The sequence below is a fragment of the Phocoena phocoena genome, chromosome 9 (genome assembly GCF_963924675.1).
Source record: "Phocoena phocoena chromosome 9, mPhoPho1.1, whole genome shotgun sequence".
Lineage (NCBI taxonomy): Eukaryota > Metazoa > Chordata > Mammalia > Artiodactyla > Phocoenidae > Phocoena > Phocoena phocoena.
Window position 1 is genome coordinate 25,075,764 of NC_089227.1, and position 16,392 is coordinate 25,092,155.

Sequence of the window (16,392 nt, forward strand, 5' to 3'; positions counted from 1 at the left end):
TAACTATTCAAGAAAATCCCACAAGAGTTTCAGGTTAAAGATTAATTTTGAACTATTTGAACTATGCTTGTGATACTGAATTACCCTGGCAAGATTATCCAGTTTCTCGTCTGGCAAGAAACTAAGAACCTCACTCATTTATCCAAAATGCATCTCTCTAACAATTGTTTTTGGCTACTTATGTTAAACTTTTTATTCCCCCAGTTCAAATATAGTTAACTTCTTCCTAAGTAAACATTTTTTAATTAAATTCAGACCTGTATTATCAACTCCATTTTAGGGACTAATGTATTCCATATTCCCCAGGTAATTTCCTCAAAACAAAACTGAAAAAAGAATCACAACATTTGACTATTTTCGCAGCACACTGCAGTAATGCAACTGATAAGCAAGAGAAAAGACTTAAAAGGATAATCAGAAAATTTCATAAGAAGGCTGGCAGAATGTGGCAACACGAAGTCTACAAAGAAGTGATAGTGTCCAACTTTTTAGATGGCTCTGAAAATTTCTATAACCAGATAACCCAACAGTATCCCAAGATATTTTAAAACACACACGCGCGCGCGTGTGTTTCCCTAAGGAAGTTGCAACACTGGAAAGATTATTTAGACACAAATATTAGCAAAACGGCTTTTTTTTTTTTGCTTGCGGTGCACGGGCTTCTCACTTTTGTGGCCTCTCCCGTTGCGTAGCACAGGCTCCGGACGCACAGGCTCAGCGGCCATGGCTCACGGGCCCAGCCGCTCCGCGGCACGTGGGATCATCCCGGACCGGGGTGCAAACCCGTGTCCCCTGCATCGGCAGGCGGACTCTCAACCACTTCGCCACTAGGGAAGCCCAGGGCTTTTGTTTTTTTAATCAATGACTTCTAAAGCTGCAAGTCCAACTCATTATGTAATGAAATCAATTTAATTGGTCATGACCAAATTATTTTTCAAATGAAACAATGTTGAAAGAAAATATGAAAATACTCTCTATAATAAGGGGAAGGATTATATTTGGAAACTGTGGTTTAGGTATTCTGTTTTGGGGGGGTTTATTTTTATTATACTTTGTTGAAAAGGAAAAACTACATTTTTAGAATGTTTTTATGAGTCAATTTAATGTGAATATAAAAATTGAAAAAAAAAGGGGGGGGCTTCCCTGGTGGCGCAGTGGTTGAGAGTCTGCCTGCCGATGCAGGGGACGAGGGTTTGTGCCCCGGTCCAGGAAGATCCCGCATGCCGCGGAGCAGCTGGGCCCGTGAGCCATGGACGCTGAGCCTGCGCGTCCGGAGCCTGTGCTCCGCAACGGGAGAGGCCACAGCGGTGAGAGGCCCGCGTACCGCAAAAAAAAAAAAAAAAAAGTTGAAGACAGATCACTGTTTTTTATCCATGTGAAAGCCACAAAGATATAATTGGTCCCCCGTTAACTAAATATACAAAATAATGAAACAGTAGTGCTGAAAGTCTAAAATTTGGCAAAATACCTACACGCAGGAATCACTAATTCATACTCTTTTCTAAACAGAGGTTAGGTGTGTACAGCATGAAGGATAAGAAAAGAAAGGAGAAAGATGTTAAGAAAAAGAGACACCATAGCGCCAAAGAACACGTAACCTAACACATCTACCAGCATTCCAACTGCTAATAAAGGAAAGAATAAAACTAATAACTGGGGTTTGGTCTTGGATTCAACCGTGAATTTTAACATATTTTAAAATTCATCCTCTATGGCTCTCTGTTCCTGGGCACAATTGACTTGAATAAGAGAAGGGATCATTAAAACAAACTACTTTCATTAATAACAAGAATGTAAAGAGGGTCTCACCTAATAAATGATGTCATTTTTCTTCTCAACTGCAAACATCCTGAATTAGTGAAAAGCCTCAATATTTATTTTAAAGCAGAGGTTTCTCAAAGTGTGGTCCTTGAAGAAGCAGCATCAGCAACCACTGAAACTTTTTAGAGTTCAGGCTCTCAGGCCCCACCCCAAACCTAGTCAATTAGAAACGTCAGGGGAGGGATCCAGCAAGTAGTAGTTCAACAAACCCTCCAGGTGATTGTAATACACACTAAAACTGCAAGTCCACTGCTTTAAAATCAACAGTTTAAATTGCACACACATTTTTGTTTAGAACTACTCATGAAAAAGTTAGGATTAATAATAAGCATATTAATGTATGTCTGAATTTTTCTATCCTCCAAAGGGTAGAAACACTGTTTTATTATTACTGAATAATAGATGTGTGCACATGGTAATATGGCCAGTAATATCTGTCAAAGGATATTTCAAAAGACAGTAGTTTCTCAAGATACTCTAAGGGTTAACTCCAACCTGAAATAACTTGGGGAAATATTCTTCTACTCTTCTGTCAAGAGAATAACAAAGCACATTGGAACATCAAAAGCTCTGAAATAAGTGTCACTAAAGAAAACCATGTTTAACCCAGTGTTCTCAAGCTTATGTGACCCTGGAATTTTTTTTTTTTCCATACAAAACCTATTACAAAGAACATACTTACAAAAAACTGTGGAAAGGCATCGTGGAAAGTAAAGACATCAGGAGATTTGCTTCTACTCAGTCGTATTAATAACACCTCAGACTAGGGCCAGTCACTGTTTCTTGGGCTTCAGCTTTCTGACTTACAAATAACGCTGGGCTGCAGGTGTGGTCCTTATTCCCTGGGGCATATCAGAATCACCTGGGGAGCCCTCTCCCCCACCAATAAAGCAGTGAATCACAACGGGGAGGACATCTTTGGAAAGAATCTCTCAGTTGGTTTTAATATCCTCTCCTACTTAAATTAAGAACACTCAAACTAAAGAATCTATGTTATTTTCAGTTATGAAAAAATTATAGTCCTATTTCTATAATTTTAGAAAATATTACATTAGTTTCTGTAAGCATATCTTTTCCAGAAATCCTATTTATATCTATCTCTAGCAAAATTTAGATAGATGAAAAGTAGAAAGATTTGATGATAAATAAGAGAGAGCGAACTATACCTATGAATTAGGGTTAGGAATATGTGCATAAGTGCAATTATTTCATTCATTCACTCACTCAAGAAATAATTTATTGGTAGAGTGGAGGATTTAATGATAACATTTATAGAAATGTCATTTAATATCTAAATCGTGAAACAAATGTGCAACAATAGTAAAATAGTCACAATAAGTATGACAAATACAATTTTATATTGTTATTAAGGAATATAAGAGAGTAATTACATTGGGAATGTACATATATGCTGTATTTGTTTTTAAATGGTTTTAAGCTTAAATGTAGGTGTTAAGCACAAAGAAAGAAGAGAAAATCAGCGTATATTTTTAGAGGAAAGAGAGGAAAAGAGAGAAACGTAGGGATGAGTACATAGCAAACACTAGTAGCACTATCACTGGTTTTTATAGTCTTGACGGTATCCATCTTTGTGCTTTCTTGTTGTTTCCAATGTAATACAATAAACATGTAGTATATTTGCAATTTAAAATACTAATTTTTGTTTTAAGTCCTTTCTAGAGAGCTATTAAGCACTATACGATTATCTTACTAAGGTGGAAGTTGCTTCTATTTCCTCTGAGCCCTCTCACACTTAAAAATTATGTTTTAAATGTATTTTAATAGAGATTCTTTCACTTTTCAATTGCCAAAGAGGGAATTCCCAGGTGGTCCAGTGGTTAGGACTCAGTGCTTCCACTACTGAGGCCGGTTCAACCCCTGGTCAGGGAAATAAGATCCTGCAAGCTGCATGGTGCAGCCAATAAATAAATAGCCATATAAAGGGCTTTTAGGAATAATTTAAAATAATGTACTTCTCAACTTGTATAATCATGTATCAAGTCTAGTTTTAATGTACAGATGCTAAATATATTAAGAAAAAATAATATGGTTGTTGCCCATGGTCCCCCCCCCGCCCTTTATTACACTCTCCATAAATTGAAGTCATTTCATGAAGATTAAAATTTCTAAATGTAACTCATTTCCTTAAACTTCTGAAATTATTGTTCCTGATACCATCATAATCCATCTTTACTTTTCTTGATATATTATGGCATTACACAGTATAATTAACATAGAGCAAATACTAGACACAGAGGAACTGACTGAGAAAAGGAAAGTGGAGAAAAGCTACTTAACACATATTGTTTAGTGTGTTAGTTAAAAATTTCAAATCAATTGTCCTCCTGGAATTAAAATCTCATTGTTTGCCAGACCACAAGAAAAATTAAGTCAGCATGTCTCTTGCCAATTTTTTCCCCCAAAACATCTCTTCTCAAGTCTCCCGACTACCCTATATAAATGTGTACAGAGACGCTGAGGAGGTAAATTCCAAAATGTATTCAAATGTATCTGGTAAAACACATAAGTGAAACATGAGAAGCATGTTCCTCTGACTATTCATCTCAACATAATTTCATTTATTAAATAACAGATTAGATCACTCAGAGACAGAGGTACCAGCTAATCCTGGATGGGTCATTCGATTTTGCAAGCAGTAACTATTCGCAAATTTCATTTGGAAAGTCACAATGATGTCTATGACAGACACAAAAGACTTTTGTATATTTAATATATTTATCTCAAATGAAACACTATTAGAATTGATTTTTATAATAAAACATTTGTTTTTAATATTTTTAATCTTTTTCATGCTAAAACTATTTCTACCAACAGTAAAATGTTCAGAAATTAAAAGTTCATATATTTCACTTAAATTACAATAAAAATTAGCTTAATTACTGTGCACAATTCAGGCTGAACATGCTCACTGAGAAACTTTGCTCACAATCACATTATGGTTAGGTTTACCTCCCCCTGCTCTCTAATTTTTGTGTATCTCACAAAACTGTGAGAAAATTAGTTGATACTAAATAAGAGCTGAGACCCTCTACAGGGGCATCACAATTGGTATTTCTATCCCACTAGTGAAGGGGGTAAATGAACGTGTTCTTGTGTAATGAACCAAACTCTTCAATAACCAGAGACTACAGACTTGTATACAATTCTCCACAGTGTATATGAGTATATTTTAAAACTTCCACCTCCAAATACATCCTTTTCTTTTTTACAACTATTTCACAGATGTTGTTTACAAGAGGGCTTTACAACTTTCACAACATACACATTATTGATTCTTGAAATTTTTAGTCTCAATTGTATTCCCAATATCAAACAAAATTTTGGATACACAATATGCTTTTACGTATGATATTATCATCCAATGTAAATAACTATCATGGATGTATTATATTTACAATCGACTTTCATACAGCCAGCAAGGCGGAAAAGGCTGCTATACTGACATGTTGGTATCTACTCTATGGATTAAAAAATAAGGTTGCTTCCGTAGCCACTAGTTCACCACTGGAATGTAAGCTGGTTACCAGTTCTTACCCACACATAGGAAAGCCTCCTTTTTAGTAAATCACATGCATCAATTAGAAGTGGAGATTCATCAAAGCAGCTGCAGCTGTCCATGCCCAATTAATGAATAATAAATAGAGAAAAAGGTGCTGAGCTTTCAGCCAATTATAGTTGTTCTGGTCAGGGTGTGAGGCCAGGCTGAATAGTAAATAATGAGTCCAGTTACAGTGGCAATAAGAGCACTGTTGAGTCTCCTGAGTTAATTGGTTTAAGCTGCTATTTTTCTCCTTGAGGATGCTGTGACTCAGAGACACACTGAGTGGATGACTAGAACTGAAAAGGAAATATGAGTTGGATGACACTGAATACATGACACTAAGGGCTTAAATATAATATTTGTCCATTTGCTTTACTGAATCATAACAATAAGAAAACAACAATTTTTAATTATAATTTAATGAACAGACATATTGTCCTTTGAAAAAACATATGAGTTCAGCTAATCATAATATATTTGATGAGGAAATAAAGAGATTTTTTTTTTATGAACTGAGAAGATTTCTCCAGTTCTTCAAGTAGCTAAAATGTTTTAGCTGCTTAGATTTACCCTATGGAAAAACTATAGCATTAATTCCTCGGAGACAATTTACTCAATATATTAAGAATGTTTTACAGTTAACATGAAAAATAAACATAACATTAGTGGTCAGAAGAAACTTGAAGAAATAGATCTACTGTTAAGTCTCTGCATATTCTTCTACTATTAATTATGATATATAAAAGAGAAGGAAGAAACAGTCTGAAATAAGCAGACTTTGGAGGTAGGGGAACAGTAAGCAACTGAAACTGCAATACACAGAGAAAGATAGCAAGTTAAAAAATACATAGGTGATATTAAAGCAAAAAAATATACATTTTCTAATATGACGAAGCGAATCAAAGACAACTATGATTTTGAAACACATAAAACAACTAAAATAAGTCAAAAACGGATACTGATCACTGCAAGAACTTGTTCATTAAAATTTAAAAGCAAAAAGAGGCATTCCTTAAATAAAATGTATTGAGGTTGCTGATAAAGATTACAATAACGATTTAATAAGGTGGAATACAGAATCTGAGGACATCCTCAAAATAAAACTGATGAATTTTTAGTTTGCATGATGGAGGAATGCGTGTGAATCACCTATCCCAGAATCTAGCCCTCAATGAGCATGAGAGCCATCACAATGTCACAATACAGGTAAGTGTGATGACAAGGACTGAGGGCTGGTTTAAACTCTACGAGTAGTATGAAAATTTCAAATTATCAGCATTAGAAAGGGATGTGATACTCTGAACATATATATACATATCTTTTTTATACATAAATATGTAACCTAAATTTTGGGGAGTGGCTGATAGGGTATTTTCTCTGCTAAGGGACTGTGAAATGGTGTCTTGCCTATGAAAAGCACTATGTGATTTCAGATAGTCTGAAAGTTCAATTCAAGCACCCGCCCCACCCCTCCGGAAACCACATAGTGGTATATATTATATTAGGAAAGGAAACCATTTCAGTGGGGCCAATCTATTTGTTAAAAAATTAAAAGCAAATTTTCGTATTATGAAGATTATGACAGACAAATATACTTTAAAAAATACTGTCAGGACAAAACAGGTTAAACAAAAAAGCTTTGGAAGGTAGAAAGATCAATTATTTTCCCTTGATACCTGAGGCAAAGATTGACTAACACCTTACAACTAATATACAGTAAAAAAAAAGCCTGGAGGGGCTTCCCTGGTGGCGCAGTGGTTGAGAGTCCGCCTGCCGATGCAGGGGACACGGGTTCGTTCCCCAGTCCAGGAAGATCCCACATGCTGTGGAGCGGCTAGGCCCGTGAGCCATGGCCACGTCCGGAGCCCGTGCTCCACAACGGGAGAGGCCACAACAGGGAGAGGCCTGTGTACCAGAAAAAAAACAAAGCCTGGAGTCCAGGACGCCAAGATCCCACCATACTTACAAAGAAATGAAAATCTCTCTATGGCCCATAAGACTCTGAATGATCTATTTCCAGCCTGACTCCTCATCCGGATCTCCTGCCCTGCCTTCCCTTGCTCATTGCCACATTGGACTGTTTTCTGGTCCTCACACACATTATGCTCTTCCTGGTTTAACGTCCTTCGGTCTGCTATTCCTTTTGTCTGGTAGGTTGTTCCCTGGTCTTTTTTCATAGTGTCAGTTCACTCTTCAGATCGCAGTTGAAAAATACTCTCTTGGAGATTCTCCCATCTAAATTTCCCCCACAGAATACTGAAAACATTACACTTCATTTGTTACATTCAGAGCAATGCAGACATTACTGATTTTATAGAATTTCACATTAAGGTTTGTCAAACATTTACTGTACTGCTTAACCTGCAAAATTTAAGTCATATCCTAAGATATAAACCTAGGATATATCTTAACATTGATAAAATTTATGTATCTAGATGGCAGGACATTCCTTTGAAGATAAAGACTATAAAATAATAATTTTGTATAAAATGTCAAAGGAAGGGATCAAGATTGGTTATGTAACTGCGTTGGTGCGGTTGACTTTTGTTTCAATTCTGTCTTGCACAGATTGTGCCAACTTAACTTTGGAAGCAATAATTTTACCACATTTTTTTTTCCAGGTATCTTTTAAAAATCAGTAATGCAACAATGCTCATTAAATGATCAGAATTCTCTTTATTAAAATCAGAAATTTGGCATCAACACTTTGATATTCTAAATGGTGTTTGAGGATATATGGATGCGTAAAAACGCTATCAAATTTTTAATTTGCCCCATGTTTGCTATCTCACTACACTAAAATATAATCACCACGAGGGCAAGAGGCTTCATTGACATCACTCGGTTGTGGCCCTAGCACCTAGCAAATCGCTTAGAACTGTATCTGCTTGCCCTATTTATAACATTTGTTGAGTGAATAAATAAACTTGAATCACTGTTTCCTAGTCCCCAGACTCATGCTTTTTCTACTTCAGCATGAAGCAAGGACAAACACCAGAAGCAGTCCGGTGAATGGACAGACAGCGCCTCAGTCAGGAACCCAGCTTCTCAATCTCATTTCAACTCTGTGTACAACTCTGTGTGTCCTTGCTATGGCTTCTCAGATTTTTTTTTTTTTTTTTAAGGAACAGAGGGTAACAAGATCTGTAAACCTCCTTCTAGCTCTGAAAATTCTCATTCTGAAATCTATGAACTAAAAGCAAATTGTTTCCAAGGCTTTTTTTTTTTTTAATGCCAAGTAACTGCAAGAACATGTAAATGATGAAAGGCTGGTATAAAGACTCCTTTTGGTAAATATTAGTAAACTTTAATATTTTTCTTATTTCATTTGCTAGAAGTGGGTATAACTGTAAGTTCTAATGTTCTCTTCCACCAGTGAATTCCTTTGGAGACCACTGACCAAAAGACTCTTTTGGTATCCAAACCCCTTGACCCTGAGAATTTACATTTTAATTTAGGGCAATGCATTCAAAGCACAGAGCTATAGATATCAATCAAACAGACAATGTGTAGGTGAACATGGGTTAGAACATTAGCTGGGCTTTTCACTTCCACTTCACGAGTTGAATTATTTCGATTACTTCACTCAAGTGACAGTCAAGGCCATCTTTTTGAGAAGAACTTAAATAAAAATGAACACACCATGCGTCAGTGGTCTCCAAAGAAATTCACTGGAAGGGTGGAAGAGAACATTAGAACTTACAGTTATACCCATTTCTAGCAAATGAAATAAGAAAAAAATTAAAGTTTAGTAATATTTACCAAAAAGAGTGACCTTAGTATTCCCTCTCCCCTGGCCTTACTGTGTGTGGGTTGGTCTCAAGTCATCTGTCATCCTCCAGGTACCACAAGGAGAAAGTGGAAACCCCACATACTGACAATGAGCCACCTTCTCCCTTACACAGTCCCTTTCAATGTACTGTTCTTCACTCTATATGTTAATTTACTTATTATTTTCTTGGGTTTAACCTACTCCATACGTGCTACCAGCTTTAAAAGATTTCTGAAATTAACAATGATTGAAGTTGAAATTCTAGTAATGGAAGTTGCACTGAACAATAAGAGAATGACAGAGATGATGCTTCTATTCCCAGCACTAGCTCTTCTTCAGTCTCATTACCAGATAGAAAAGTGACTCAATTAGTTCAACCGGCAAGTTGGTCAAAAAAGTTAATATTATCAAGAAGATTATCATAAATATAGATTTAGATTTACTAGATCGGTAACAATGTCCTGTGTTCATATGGGCTGTTGAGATATTTCCTATGGCATTATGAAGGCATCATAATTAAAGGCATTCAATAACTAAGCATCTAGAAAAGACCTATACTTTTTTTCTGGTGATTTTTAATGTCAAATGCCACTTAAACCAATACTTCATAAAATTTCACTTATCTTAAAATTTTAGATGTCTCTTGGGAGGTTTCTCAGCATATTAGTTCAGTAGTATATAGAGAGAATTTATAAGTAAATATTGTTATATTGAGAGGTGAATTTTTTTAACTGACATGCATGTGCAAGCAAAAAAAGGCTGAAGATACCATTCGAAATAGTCCAGTCCCCATATCTCTGTTTACCCAATGCTGTACAGAGGGTGAGTTTATAATGCCCACATAATGCCACCCAACTTTCCAAACAGTGAATATTCAGTGAGTTCTAAATAAATACACCATACACCAGCCTCTGGAAAGGAAGAAATGGATGTGGAATCTAAAAGAGAATTATGCATGCCACCACCCCAAAGCAGCTGAGGACCAACGTTTTAACTATCCTTGCAAAAGCAGCACATGCCCAAGCGCACAAAGCATTACAAAAATAGACTCAAAAGTTTTGGAAGAAGGCCCAAAAAACATACGGCGCTATTCCTAGAAGAAATGGAATCTAATCTTATCTTCCTTTTTATTAGTTTTAACAGTTTTCCCCCCCAATGAATCCTAATATGGCTATATATTTCACACAAGGGTGCATGCATTAATTTTAAGGTCTCCATGGTAAGTATCACTAGGAATGATGGATCAGCTCACTGAAGATTTATGATTTAAAGTCTAACAATCTTTTTAATCACAGCGATTTTATTTTACCTACTGCAAGTCACTGTCAACTAACAACTGTCAATGATGAAGCTGGTTGGATAAGTACAAGCCACATACATCAAAATTAAATACGGACAGAATGATGGATAGGTATAATAAATTAAAATTTTAAACCAAAACCATCTTCAAAACCTTTAATCTTAAGCCTTGATTTACAACAGTTCCATCACATGGCCTTCTCCCGTCCCCCATGGGGGCCCACGGAATAGGCAGTGTAGCACAGCACAGGGACACACGGCTCCTGCTGTGGATCACACGGACTGCACTGCATTCAGTTCCCTGCACTACCAAATCCCACATGTGTGACAGCGGACAAGTCACTTAAGCTCACTAAATTTTACTTATCTTTTCTGGATATCATGAAAATAATAGTATTGCCACAAAGGATGAGTGTGAACTTTAAACATAACATTACCTGCAAAGCATTTACTTTCTAGTATAGAATAAGTATACATGTTAATTACTATTATAATCCAATCCAAACATATAGCATTGAAAATATTTATACCACTTATTTTAGATGCACACACACAAAAAGGTAACTCTGATTGTACCATTTACTATACAGAAGCAATTAATATTCTATCTCTATGCCATCTCCTATTTGAGGATTCAACAATAGTCATTAGCAGAGCCTGAAATAAAGGCTGTATACTATTAGACAGTTTTTTTTAAAAAGCTGCCAAAGAGGACTTCCCTGGTGGCGCAGTGGTTGAGAGTCCGCCTGCCGATGCAGGGGACACGGGTTCGTGTCCCAGTCCGGGAAGATCCCACATGCCGTGGAGTGGCTGGGCCCGTGAGCCACGGCCCCTGAGCCTGTGCATCCAGAGCCTGTGCTCCGCAATGGGAGAGGCCACGGCAGTGAGAGGCCCACGTACCGCCAAAGAAACCTAGACTTTCTTTCTTTAATAATTAGAACAGAGTCGTCGCTGTCTGATACATATCCCTATTGGTTCATTCTAGAAACACACTGATTTATTTCTACAAAATAAAATAAAATCATGAATGATTAGGCTTTTAAGAAGATATTTAGATAGGACATTATGTTGGAATAAGTTTTAATGTAGACAAGACTGGTAAGAAAATAAATAGCAACATAAATATGCAAGGGAATTCAGCAGACTAGCCAAATGTCCCAGAAAGGTCAAATTTTTAGCATGATCAATATAATAAAACGTAGCAAATAAATCAAGTTATTGACATGGGAATTCTGGGCTGAATTTATTTCATTTGGATTTCAGTCTGAAACATAGGTCTTGGAATTAGGTTAATAAGAGTTTGTAACGATCTGCTTTCTCTTTGCTTGCTTTGGGAATTAAGAAAATAGTGCTGCTTGCTGGCACAACTGAAATCTTCTGGGGAATCTGCTTCACTACATCTTTAGGGAAGTTAAGGATTTATTGGGACAGATGTCTCTAAAAACCTAAACAAGAACCTAAATAAATTTCAAAACTAAAGAGAACATGAATGTGGAATTTCATAAATAACTGTTGCATTATTAGCTTTTTTTTCCATTTTATCTTGACATTTAATTATCTTTTCAAACCCAGATATATAAAACCTACAAGGATTTCAAGGCAAATTTTTGCACTGAGGTCACATTTATTTCTAAACGTTTTCTGAAGATTCTGATTTTTATTTCGTTACGCATTTTCTTAAGTTTTTCACACAAATGTAAGGATATTCATAACAATAAAATGAAAGAGGTCAAACTAGTACCCTTCAATTATTGTTAACACATCCACACATAAACGTGTTCCATTTGGAACTCAAATCACTTCAAATCAATATTAAATGTATTGTAGTAATATTAATAATTATTTTTAAAATTATACTCACTAACATTTCTGGATTGCCTACTGTAAGACAGGGAATGCTCTAAATTCTTTATATGTGTTAACTAATTTAATTTTCACTGTAACAGTATGAGGTAGGTATCACATTACCTTTATTTTTCAGACCAAAAGAGTGAAGCGCAGAGACTTTAGGTGACTCTGCCGATATCACAAAGCTAGAAAATGGGCAGAGATGGGCCTCAGATGCAGGCAGTGGGCCTCCAGAGTATAATGTCTTAATCATCAAGCTCTGCTTCTTCCTCCGTATGACAATGTACACAGCACTTATACATGTATGTCTTGTTATTAATTAGGGATAAAAGTTTCCTATGGAAGTATTTAGGAGTGAAATGTCACATCTCTAATTTATCTTAAAATATTTAGCAAACAATACATACAGCAACTATGGAGACTCTGTTTACTGTTCTCTCTTCTTTATATTTAAAATATTTTTCCTGATAAAAAGTTAAAAACTAGGGCTTCCCTGGTAGCGCAGTGGTTGAGAGTCCACCTGCCGATGCTGGGGACGTGGGTTCGTGCCCCGGTCCGGGAAGATCCCACGTGCCGCGGAGCGGCTGGGCCCGTGAGCCACAGTCGCTGAGCCTGCGAGTCCGGAGACTGTGCTCCGCAACGGGAGAGGCCACAACAGTGAGACACCCGCGTACCGCAAGAAAAAAAAAAAAAAAATCTTACATTAAAACACTGTACCCACGTTAATGCTGTGGTCTCTTTGTAAATGGAATTTGACAACTTACTTATTCTACTTACATGTATAATTAGACAAAACTTTAGTTTGATGGACTAATAAAATAAGCTTGATTTCATATTTCACAGAGATTCATAAAAACTTAGATTATCAGATCTCTCCAGACTTGGAACCCAAAATCTTGATCCTTATATTGCTTGTAGTATGGCAAACAAATATTCTAACTCTGCTACTTATTCCCAACTTGAATCAGTTTTAGACACAGGGGAAAGCACATTGTCTGTCTGACTTTACTTAGTTCTCATGACTGAACCAGGGGCTAATGAGAGGAAGGGACAGATGAGAGAAGAAGAAGGAAAAAGGTCCACTCCACTCCCATCTTCTGCAGCCTGCCCCACTGTATGAACAAAAAGAAACAAATGTCTATATTAAAAAATTAATTCAAATACAGTCCACAGTCAAAGTCAGTCTTGCCACTCCTCTCTTAATATTGTTTCCACTCAACCTTGAAACAAAACAAACATTTTCGTTTCCACCATATTTGCAAAGGGTTTCCTGTTTACTTTGCAAATACAGCACTACTTTAAAAAGCGAACAATCTCATTGTAGTTTGAGATTGTTCGCTTTTTAAAGTAGTGCCATATATACAGTGGAATATTACTCAGCCATAAAAAGAAACGAAATTGAGCTATTTGTAATGAGGTGGATAGACCTAGAGTCTGTCATACAGAGTGAAGTAAGTCAGAAAGAGAAAGACAAATACCGTATGCTAACACATATATATGGAATTTAAGGGGAAAAAAATGTCATGAAGAACCTAGGGCTAAGACAGGAATAAAGACACAGACCTACTAGAGAATGGACTTGAGGATGTGGGGAGGGGTAAGGGTAAGCTGTGACAAAGCGAGAGAGTGAGGCATGGATATATATATACACTACCAAACGTAAGGTAGATAGCTAGTGGGAAGCAGCTGCATAGAACAGGGAGATCAGTTCTGTGCTTTGTGACCACCTGGAGGGATGGGATAGGGAGAGTGGGAGGGAGGGAGACACAAGAGGGAAGAGATATGGGAACATATGTATATGTATAACTGATTCACTTTGTTATAAAGCAGAAACTAACACACCATTGTAAAGCAATTATACTCCAATAAAGATGTAAAAAAAAAAAACTTTTGACATTAAAAAAAAAAGCGAACAATCTTCACAAATGCTATGTAAGCAATAGGGGGACCGAAACACACAAACACCTACCCAATTTAACAAGCATTATCTCAGCAATTATTCTAAATCATTAAACAGAAAAAATGAGTAAGACCCTTACCTCAAGACACTAAAATTTTAATAGAGAAGATTATCCCTGTATAAAAATACCATAGTATAAGATATTACACCACTGAAACCAGAAACGTGTAGCAAGTTATTCTAGCACCCAGAGGAATGCTACTTAGGAAAAGCAAGGCAGGCTTCAAGAGGAGGTAGTATTTGAATTAGTTTTTAAAGAGTACTTAGCATCTGATTGGAAAAATTGTAGGATATCAAAATCAGGTAATTAGAGGAGAGAATAGTTAACATTAACTAGCACAGGGACAGGAATCATTGTCTTAAATTTCCAGCATGGCTATGTACCTTACACCTTCCATATGAATTGTGGCTCACCAAATAATTTCGCCAAGTTATATGTGCATTTTTTAATTCCAAAGCAAAAATTTGTGTAAATGACTAGAGTCATAATTTTTAAATCACATTACACAATCCTAAGGGACATTGACTTTACCCCTTATTTCAGTCACTGCTTTAGCTAAATCTGCCTGTCACTAGGTATTTATTTTTATACCCAGAAGGTGAATATAAACAGCATCGATCTGAGTGGCACAGATATTATAAAATGCCCCTGAGGGACTGTCTGGTATCAAAGTCCTTGAAAGGCTTACAACCTGACAGCTCTCCACAAACTAGCTAATTCAGACGTAGCTCATAGAAAGTTACCCTCCAAAGAGATAGCTGTTGAGCTTCATTGAGAGGCAACTGATGAGATTAAAAAGCACTTTAAATGCTTGTTTTACCTTTAAGTGAGGCCATGTATCACCATTATAATGAACAAAATCAATTGATTACACTTGACTATGTCATTCTTTATATGCAAATCTTAACTTGGTGATGGACCAGCATATTTAACATGGGAGCATAAGAGGAACCAGGAGATTCTAAATTTAATCCTGAATCCAACATAAACTAAAGTTATGGACTTTTCGTATGATTTACTTCTATTATGAAAGCTACTTTTGCTTCATTTCCATCTACTCATATCCTACACACCTTACCCCTGCCCTCACCTTCCTTAAATGTTGGTGTGATGAAGATTCTCCCCTATACTATCTTAAGGCATTTTTCTTTTCTTTTCTTTACATGTGTGGATGTGTGATGTAGGCAGAGTAAGGCAACAGGAGCAGTGGAACTGCAGCAAGCTGGAGAATGCATCACATCCAAAGGCAATCAAACTCACTTTGTTTCTGTGTCAGCACACCAAAACACATCTGTAGTTAAATCTGGCCTTCCTATTTCTATAGCTTGACACTTGCTGGGAAGATTTCAGCCACCTGTTTTCAAAGTCCACTCATAGGCTAAATATAGAACTATTCTAGAAAATAGAAAATTTATTTATATCCCCATTCAAACATATGAGGATATATTTATTAACTGATAATATTGTTTCAATATTTAGTATTCCAATTAGTTCCTGTGTTCATTAGATATTAGATATTAATGTATGAGATTATAAACTCACATTATATAATCTCCGTTCACCAATTTTTCATAATGAATATGGCTTTGTGGAATTTGAGCAATAAAAATTTACAACTAAATTGGAATATAGAAAAGTACAACAAACAGTGACGGTAAGCCAATTCAAATCAAAACAAGATGGTATTATGATTATACAAATATTTGATAAATAAAACATCAAGCACTATGTGTATAAAGTTGGAGTATAGCAACCAATTAAATCCAATTATATACAGCAAAACTTTTGGTAAGGATGAATAAATCTCATCATCCATGTAAGTCCAACTTCATCTGATAAGCAACAATCTTCAAAAAAAGCTATAAGCACTAAAAATCCTAAGGTGAATATCAAAGTTCAACATTTACTTACATTTCTTAACTTTCTTTCATTCTAAGATAGTGAATATTTCCATTGCAGAAAACAATTTGATTGTAATGATCAAAACACATGCTTTAAGAAGGACTAAATAATACTCAACACAGCACATAATTTTATAATCATTTTCCTGTAAAAGAGAATTTTTTCCTCAGTTCCAAGTTGAAGAATTTGACTATACTTAATTGATAGAAGTCACTCAGACGAGCGGG

General features: G+C 36.1%; 1 protein-coding gene across 7 annotated transcripts in view; it reads right to left on the minus strand.

Moving 5' to 3' along the window:
* CACNA2D1 (calcium voltage-gated channel auxiliary subunit alpha2delta 1) overlaps positions 1-16,392 on the minus strand; it is a 504,876-nt gene that overhangs the window by 186,014 nt on the left and 302,470 nt on the right. The gene's annotated exons all lie outside the window — the stretch shown is intronic.